We start from the raw sequence: 9,241 nt of genomic DNA on the forward strand, positions 1-9,241 counted from the left end.
TGAATCTGCTTCTGTTTTTTTATCCATTTTTTTCCCCTCACAAACACGCTTATAAAGCTGTATTTTCTTTGGACATTATACAAGGTAAGATCAACATCACTGCACACACATTTTATTTTTCAGGCACTTGGGGGACGTTAATGTGCTGGATGTCTTTAGTCTGAAGATATGTTCATACATATTCATGAGTAGGGGGCAGGCCTTAACATTCACAAAGAAAGTGAGGGAAATGCCTCAGCTCACGCATTGGGAATATCAATGAAAAATGCAGAAGTGTTAAAGAGAAGCTTTGTATTTTTTAAAACATAGAATTGGGGGATGACAGCTAGGAAATGTCTCACAACACAGCAAATACTGTGGGTCCATATGTGGCAAATGGTTGATAAATTACGCACCAAGGGACGGGCATCACGAACTCCGGCTTCACATGACATTTTGTAAAAGATGAAGGAGATATCTTACCTCTTTAATGCATACATGTCCTGTATATAATGGAAATTCATTGGGAAAGGGATGTAGGAATCTATAGCATCATGATATATGACTCCACAGTATATCACCACAAGCAGAGGAAACCCTTCTCATTTATAGAAACATCATACAATTAGCATGCATGTCCAATTTCCCAAAAGCTATGATACCATTATAGTAGGGATCGACCATATGGTTAATCCAAGTGACCTAAAGATGTCACACAAAATATTAATCAGGCTGCTATGGCAACAGATTAATCACCGAATAAAGCTGTGCAGATAAGAGAAAAGCATACAAAAATTAGCTGTGAATTCTATGATTTAACCAGAGGAGCTTTAACAACCTGAAAACTGAAAAACGGCAAAGCAGCCTCACTACATTTGCCACAAAAGGTAACCAAATTCCGAATGTTTGCTTCATTCACACTGACTTGTGGCAAAGCATGAATACAAACATGAAAAAGTACCTGAGTTATGGTGATGACACCAGACGACACAAAATAATTACTGTAGCAAAAACATTTGCTTACATTTATGTGACAAAGACTCCTTGCGGCTCTTTTCTGAGGCAAAAGATTTAATAATGTGATGCTATTATAAAGCTACAAAGTCTGTAGAAGCTAAGCATTTGCTATTGTAACTAAGCTGCAAAAGTCACCAATTCTGTACAAACCTATTATTTGGACCTGAACTGTGTTTTACCAAAAGTAAGTCAAGTCATTTTTTTTTACTTGGACAAAATCTTAACTAGATCCCTGCAAGAAGAGATTTATTTATTGACAGTAATTTGCCAGTTATTTCAGTGTGGTTTGTAAAGGTTTTGGAAAGCACTGGCAAATTATGTCCTGTTGAATAGAGAAAACATATAAGATAACAGCATGTGTTCTGTGAGTATGTGTGTGACAGTGTAACTAAGCCCAAAGAGATAATAAACACTTTTAATGTCATACATGGGGGTAGATTTTGTTTGAAGATTGGCAGGAACACAATAAGTGGGGAGTCTGAGGCCCTCCCAGAACCCTGAATGTTGTTCATGTTCTAGTTTCTTAATAAAAAGATTAACATTAAAGATCACATATTTACATGTATATATATTGGAATTCACAGCACAGCTATTTTTCAAACTTATGTGTATGGTGTGGTTATAAAATCTGTATTTTAGCAGCTTGGAAAGGATTCACAAGTGACCGCTGGTTAGCATGTGGTCTTAATGGGCTGTGTTTCTGTGACTATTTCATACTCATTCTGCTGTCTGACAACGGAAACAGACACATATGTAAAGGAGAACAGCTTAATTAGGAATTTCTCTGTATTAAAATGCAGTATATGTGAGCAGGACAGAAAAAAAAACTGAGTTTAGGTTGAACTGAAGCACAGAAGGTGGTCTTCAGTTCCTGAGATGCTGGTTGCGCATGAAGACTCTTGTGTTCATTCTTAGAGCCAACAGCGTAACGTTTGGTGTTTGTTTGACCTTTGTTCATGAGACATATTCGCGAAAGTAGCTCTAGAAAGTAAACAGACAATTCTGCATTTACTCTATTTGTATCCTTTACTGTTATAATTTGGAATTACTTGTTTGGAATGTTTGCTTCCCCTGTGAAATCAGGCCTCAGTCCAAGACTTATCAACAAATCTGTCAATAACACAGCAAAACTGACAAAGACAAGCACTATGCCCTACTTGGAAACTGTATGAGCCACTGAACCATGAAATAAGGATCAAAGCCTTGTTGTAAGGGAAGCTTTGGGCGCTTTGGTGAAATCGGCATGTGGCATTGCAACATTTGATAAGAGCAAAGATTAATCCAGCACCTTGTCGGAAGTGTCTCCTTTATGGGGAACTCTTTTGCTGGGATGGAAAGATTATTTGCTTCATTGTTTGGGTTGTAAATCTTGTAAATTAACCAGAGTGCCAGTGGATGTCATCTCAGATTAGTGTCAACAGGCCTCTAATGAAGACGTTCAACCTGTAGGCGTGTTAGAGCCCTTCAAGCACTGACTCTCTGATAGGAGCGTTTGCTTACAGTATGACAGTTTTACACAAGAGCATCTGGACTTTATAACATCATCCAAGGGGGGGGAAATAAAGCTTGAAAATCAAAACTTCCTTTGTCCAAAGTCTGCCACAAAGCTGTTTTGCCAGAAGACACATATGGGAGAAATGACTAAAGCTTTATAAAAAAAGAAGTGAAAGCTTGTTAAAGGATCACAGAGAAGGAGAATCAGCAGTTTAGAAAATAGGATTGCGATGAGAGTGTGAGAAATGGATCTGCTGTTGTTTTGGAGATCATCAGACTGTGGTCAGCACAGCAAGGCCACACAGACGGCCCCCTGACAAACAGATGGAGTGCCAGGAGGAGAAAACAGAGGAGGTGATCCAGAATGTGGACACTCCGTGATCATAAAGCAGTGATAAGGAACAACAGAGGAATGGATGTCGAAAACTCCTCCAACACACTGAGAAAGCTGCTGTCTGCCCGTCTTCCCTCGTCTGTCGGTCTCTTGCCACTGCTGGATGCCTGTGAATTTCAGCGCTGTCGTATGCTCTTGCTTTTCAGCTCGGTGTGAAAGAAAAAAGGAAGAGGAGCCGATGAGGAGGATAATTTATCCTGCCCTGCTCCTATAATGTCACACTAACTCACAGCAGCATGGAAAATGAATTACAAAAGATGGAGGAAATGACAGTAAACATATCCTGGATGATTTTCTGGGTATAAGGGGAACATTATCAGGTCTGGAACAGATTACACTACAAGGAAACTCATTTGGATGTAAAGGTTAAAAGTAATAGGCTTTGTGCTGCCAGTCAGTCTCTTACTCTGTTTATTGGAGCTTCTCCAGGCTTTGCATCTTAATGAGACGGGGGTTTTTTTGTTTCTGGCAGAAAGTTGTTAATGAGGGGGAACACTGAGTACTGTCTTGTGCCACTAAAACCTATAGGTACGCTCTTAAATATTTGAGCATTCCCCTCAAACGGGAGACATTTCACAGTTTTTGGTGATGGAAGCTCTTTCTTCAGCTGTCAACTGCAGTAATTGTTTATTTCCCTGAAGTGGGCCTCTGAGGCTGCACTTCCTCTCAGGTTGCACACAAATCTTACCTCCGACTGGCAGCTCTAAACGTGAACTATGGCCCGAACTAACCCCAATAACCAAAACCAAACACGGTTGGTAGATATTATTGGAGGCTGTGCACAGCTTCAGACAGGGGGCTCAGTTCCAGGTCAGAAATGGTTATCTCCATGTATTTGCACATCATGTCTTTTGGGAAATCATGAGATGCTTTTGGGAACTGGTTTTTCTCTCAAACGCATGTCCTTAAAACACCTTGATATAGTGTGGAAAAGCAGCGCAGACAAGTAGCTGAGTATTTCAGAATAAAGGAAGAAAATCCAGAAAAGCAGGATAATAAAGCATAAATATGTTCTCATGGAGACTGCATAGATTTTTAAAAAATGACATTAAGGGTTTTTCTCCAGTTCTGGAGTGCCATGATTTTTGATTAGCAGGTATAAAAGTGCTATTTGGCAAACACCGCAGGTTCTCCGAAACACCCTGTGCTACCAATAAATTGATCGTTTTCATTACTGCTAATACAATAAGGAATCTGCAATTCACCTGAGTTTATACCAGAGTTGATCTACTCACATAATAAAGCAGCATGAAGGTTGGGAAAACTATGTTTTTTTTTTCTCCCAGGTAATCACTATGGCGCACGTCCTGTGACTGCTGATGGAGATTTACACCCCAGACAGTGTGATATTACTCAAACCGTACAGGCTGGGTGGAGAATTAGTGCTGCAAAGATTCAGCAAGTCTGTGTTTTTTACCGTGAGAATGAATGTATGAATAAAGCAAACTGGAAAAATGTTATTTCAGTGAGGGATTCTGATGGGTCTTTCAAAGTGCTTGTTCTGGGGCTTCAAAAGACCCATTTGCCCGTTCTTTCCCCCCCCAAACAAAACTAAATGGTTCCATTTAAATTTCAGTGGCTTAGTAAAACATTCCTCTGTGGCTACAACTGTTTTCAAAAAGTGCTCAGGGAGAGTCTGATTGGTTTTTAAATACCACAAGTGTGAGTCCTTTTCTGTTGTAGATGGTTGTCTTTTAACGACCACATGGGTTTTTACTTACTGTGTGAATTTGCAGAAATGAATTCATCCCCACTAATTGAAATCCAGTGAGGCATTTGAAGTAGATGTGCATGTGGGACTCTGGAGAGATTTAGAGTGGAACGTAGCAAACCTGCAGCCAAATAGGCTGCCATGAAAAATGAAATCAATAAGATCGAGTGGAAATAGAGCAAATCCACTGAACCTTTGTGTTGTGCAAAAATCTTAAAATGGTATGCTTCATATCAGCATGTGCAAACTGATTATTCCTTTCTTTCCTTGGAGAAAAATAAAACACCTCATCACATCATTCTTAGAGAAATAAATGTTTTCTGTGGATGTTCCAACCTACTGAAACGAGCAACAGCCTGCAAACAGCAGAAATGTGAGCAGCAATTAATGCACTCCCTGACAAAGATGCATGGTTAGGTGAGGCATCACCAAGCCGTATGGTCCACCAGGGCGTCATGTCTCACTTACAAATGATTAGAAACAAAGACGGATTGGCAACGATTCATACCAACAACCCGGCAAAAGCGCACAGATTTCAGTGCGTCTTCAGGATGGCACCTTCCACATCCTGCAGCCACTGATTCAGCTGAGTTTAAAATGACCGTCTGATCAGACCTACAGACTCCTCGGATATTTTTTTTTTTGCTCGTGTGAGGAACACCAGCAAGGCAAGTGGAGCGGAAAAGAGAGAGGGGGGCTCCCGCAGATACAGCTGATGAAAGGGCTCATTGTATTGCCAAGTCTCCCCCCTCTCCTCGTCAGCTCCACCAGAACCGACGGACCTTTTTTCTTTTCTTTTTTTAATTCCTGAAAAACAAACAAACAAAAACCTGAAGCAAAGGTGATTCATCTGTTGAGTGTGTGATCAGAGGGAGACCACAGCCCTCCGGAACAGGGCTGTTTGCGCACCAAATATCCTCAAGTAAAGCCATTTTAAAGTCACTAAATGCGATTGGAATCCGTGAAAATGTCAACAAATGGCGAGAATGACTCTATTTTCTCGCACTTTTTCCTCCGACGATGATAACATAGCTCCAAGTAGCTTCACACGCAAACATACAGTCTCATTTGTGCAGCAGAAGCCACAACACAGATGCAGAACTCGCCATGCACGACTGCCACACCACTCCAGCGTGAAAAAAACTCCTACCTTTCAATCCCTTTAACACGAGCGAGCTAAAAGTGGAGAAAAGGAACTTCTGCGGTCTGTGAATGTGTCCAGTTTGCTTCCTTTTTCCTTCCTCCGTCTTTATTTGGCAGCTCCAGTCAGTCCGTTGTTGTGCCAAAACCCGACGCACAGATTTTTTTAAAAAATCAAAAAGAAAAGGATAAAGACAGGGGTGGAGACGTGGAAACACCGGGGTGAAATGTTAGTAGTTGTGGGGAAGGAATTGCAGCAGCAGCAGTGTGTTACTCCCAGACTCGAGGTTTTAACAAAAATCTCCTGTTTCTCGACCAACTCCGCCGCTCAGACGCTGTCCAGTAGCGAGTGGTGCTGAATGAGACTCCAGGGGTTGCAGAGATTTCCTACTTTTCTCTTCTTCCTCTCCCGCTTCCTGCACAAACCTGCCCTCCCACCGCTCAAGATTAGAAATGATCGCCTCTCGCTTCTTTTGGTGAAGCGCCACAAACCAGATCCTCACCAAATGAGAGCTTTGTCAAGCACTGACACTCTGGGTAACGCACAGTAGTTAAAAAAAAAGAAAGAAAGAAAGGAGGCAGGAGGTGGTGGTGGAGGGACAGGACAGTGAGTGACTGCGTAAAATCATTGCTTGACAAATTACTTTGAAATCTGCTGCATTTAAAAAGCAGATCAATAAGTTAGCCCAGAGGTCGAGTCTAATGAATGTTTAATTGGTGTCAGACAAAGAGAAGATGCAGGTTTCCATGTTTGAAGACTTGGTGGGATGATGTTTTTTTTAGAGTTTTGTTTTTGCGATTTGTCGTGCAGAAAGGGAGCAGAGATTTTAAGAGAATTAACTGAGAGAGATTTTCTGCGTAAACTGTGGCTTCTTTCCTGAGAATTTGCATCATATCTTCCCCACTGCTGCTTTTTTTTCTTCTTTGCATTTTGGATGAATTCCTATACAAGGCAGATTAAGAAATTATTTACAGTAACGCGCTGACGCATCTCTGTCAGATGAACAGGGAGGACGTGTGTGTGTGTGTCTGTGGGTGTTCCTCGCAGCTGTGATCTCTGTGATGGTGTTTGCTGATCCTTTATGGATATCAGTGGGGATCTGGAGAAGCCAAAGCTGCGCAGGAAGGCTCCTCTCCGGGTTTAGGTCACTCCTGTCAGTACAGCGTTGTCTGGATCCACAACACACAACTATTGAATTTCATTCTTAAGGCGCCGACTAGCGCATCTTTGGCTCCATTGCTCCTTGGTGTCTCCCTCATCTGCATGTGTGAATACTTGGGGAGTGTTTTTCAAGTTCTGCTCCCTCCTCCTCCTCCTCCTCCTCCTCTTCTTCTTCCTGCTCTTCCTCTTCCTCCTCATTCATCGCCGTTGCGCATTCGTGCGTTTCAGTCACGCGTCTGACCCTGGACGTTTACGTACTGTTCGCTCGTTCAATGATTACCTCGGATCATCCCTCGGGTAATTTCGACTTGTTCATTGGAATCGCTTTTCTTTATATGTTTATCATTACGCAGCTGATTGCAGTTATTGATTCATCAATGTAATCAGTTCTCTCGCAGTAATGAATGAACAGAGTCGATCCAGCTGCTCCATCTGGAGCTGCACTTTAATCCAAGCACCTCATACTACCTGAAAGTCCTAAAAAAAAAAAAGTGATGGTACAGTAGCAGGGTTTTTGTATTTCAAATCATTTCCTATAAGTTCCCTCTCATACCAAGTTTATTATCTGTAACTGAAATTAATAATAATAGAACATTTAGTCTACAGTTCTCTTCCATTTTAAGGGTTAAGAAATTATTTTACTTTCATCCATTAACTGGTGTAAATATTAATAAGTTGTCCATAAATGGAGCAGCAAAGGAAAAAATGAGTGACAGTCTGGAGGAAAATGTTCCCCAAACTGGAAGCATTGTTTTAAATCCTGAATAAAACTTTGAATTGACCTATTCAGAATTCGTAGATGGTTTATTTACATTAATAAGGCCAGTAATTACAGCCTGTAGGCTCTTCATCGTGGTGTTTATTTGGATGCATCAGTATTATTTTTGAAATCGGACTGAAGTGGAACTGTGTGCTGCAGATGCATTACAGTTTCTAACAATCGGCAGTGCTGAGCGATCAAGCAGTGGCACATAGCTTATTCTTACGTGCACTGCATGTGTACGGGAATCCCACTCTATTACTTCTGCTCACCCTCTGAACAAACTGCGCTGACTTTCATTCTCATTTTCATCCAAATTGTCAATCTTTGTGGATTGTTGGTGCCTAATGTGAAAGGTTGTCTTTCATGAAGAATTTAGATTTTATTATAGCTTTGGATTTTAGCTCATCTCACAGCAATGTTTAGTAAATTATGCAAAAAGAGGCACCCTGTAAACTACTTGACGAGGTACTTAAATAGTACAAGAAAAGACAGTTTGCATCTGCATGCATAGTCAGATCGAGTTAGGCCATCAAAGCACAAACATCCTTTTAATGTAGGACATGTAGTTACAGTACGCACTAACATTTCTGTGGCCGTGATGTAAAAACACTCTGATAAACAACTTTGAATAGCTCTGTTTTTTTTTCCTCTGCTTGAGTGCAAAATTCATGAGAAAGTGTCATATATGAAAAGCTTGTCAGCAACCATTTCCCTAAATCATTAAAATAGCTTGTCCTGTGTTATTCATAAGGCAGCCCCGTTGTGCTCTGGCAGTGCTCTGCTATGATATTATATTGTTTTCATGTTGCTCATCCAGCATATAGCAGTGATTAAAACTCACACGGACACCGGCACAAGTTCACAACTCAGCTGCAAAATGTTCTAGCGGTGGAAGAAATGCACAGATTTTGAATTATGTAAGCAGTTACATTGGAGTTCCAACTATATATTTTTTCTCACCTCTTGACTGGAACAATTACAGGATGAATGCACTTTTTTCCCCCCTGAGAACATTCTCACTTTGCAAAATAATGAATAACACAACGAGGCTTTGAGACTGGAAGGTGTAATCATGTTTATTAGAAGTTTTATACATTTTATAAAACCTACCAAAATGCTCCACAGTTTTAATTATTGAATTGATGAGGGCCGAAGCAGAATTAATAAATAATCTTGGATGTAATAAAAGTCTCACCTTGGCCAGTCACATGAGCTTGGGGGGTCCATGAATTATTCGGCTCTCCCCTCACCGTGATCCATCTCAATTGGGTGGGCAGCAGGATTTGATTAGCTCTCCTCTCGTACTGCAGTGACAGACTCGGGATCCGGAGAGTGATTCTGTCTCAGTAAATGCAGAGTCACACCCTGGTTTAAAAGCCAAATAACAAATAAATCAAAATGAATCTTTGGAATAAAACAGGTAATTACTGGGCTGGGTGTGATGTTGCTCTCAGTGGCTGGAAGCTGTTGCAGGGCAGATGAGATGTGCTGTTATCTGTAAATATTCCTGCTCATATTTATGGCTATCTGTGTCCTGCCAGGGTGGTGATGCAGTGCAGGTTGCAGGAGTCGGGAGGACAG

At 41.1% G+C, this 9,241-nt stretch overlaps 1 protein-coding gene across 2 annotated transcripts in view; it reads right to left on the reverse strand.

The window, feature by feature from the left end:
- Positions 1–6,303, reverse strand: part of LOC110956798 (metabotropic glutamate receptor 4) — a 192,949-nt gene extending 186,646 nt beyond the window's left edge. The window contains exon 1 of one of the 2 annotated variants that reach the window (XM_022202512.2): positions 5,746–6,303. The gene's annotated coding sequence lies outside the window, so the exon portion shown is untranslated. The remainder of the gene's footprint in view (positions 1–5,745) is intronic. The other variant, XM_022202511.2, reaches the window with a different exon arrangement.
- Between the last annotated feature and the right edge of the window lie 2,938 nt (positions 6,304–9,241).

This window comes from Acanthochromis polyacanthus, chromosome 6, assembly GCF_021347895.1.
Source record: "Acanthochromis polyacanthus isolate Apoly-LR-REF ecotype Palm Island chromosome 6, KAUST_Apoly_ChrSc, whole genome shotgun sequence".
Taxonomy (NCBI): domain Eukaryota; kingdom Metazoa; phylum Chordata; class Actinopteri; family Pomacentridae; genus Acanthochromis; species Acanthochromis polyacanthus.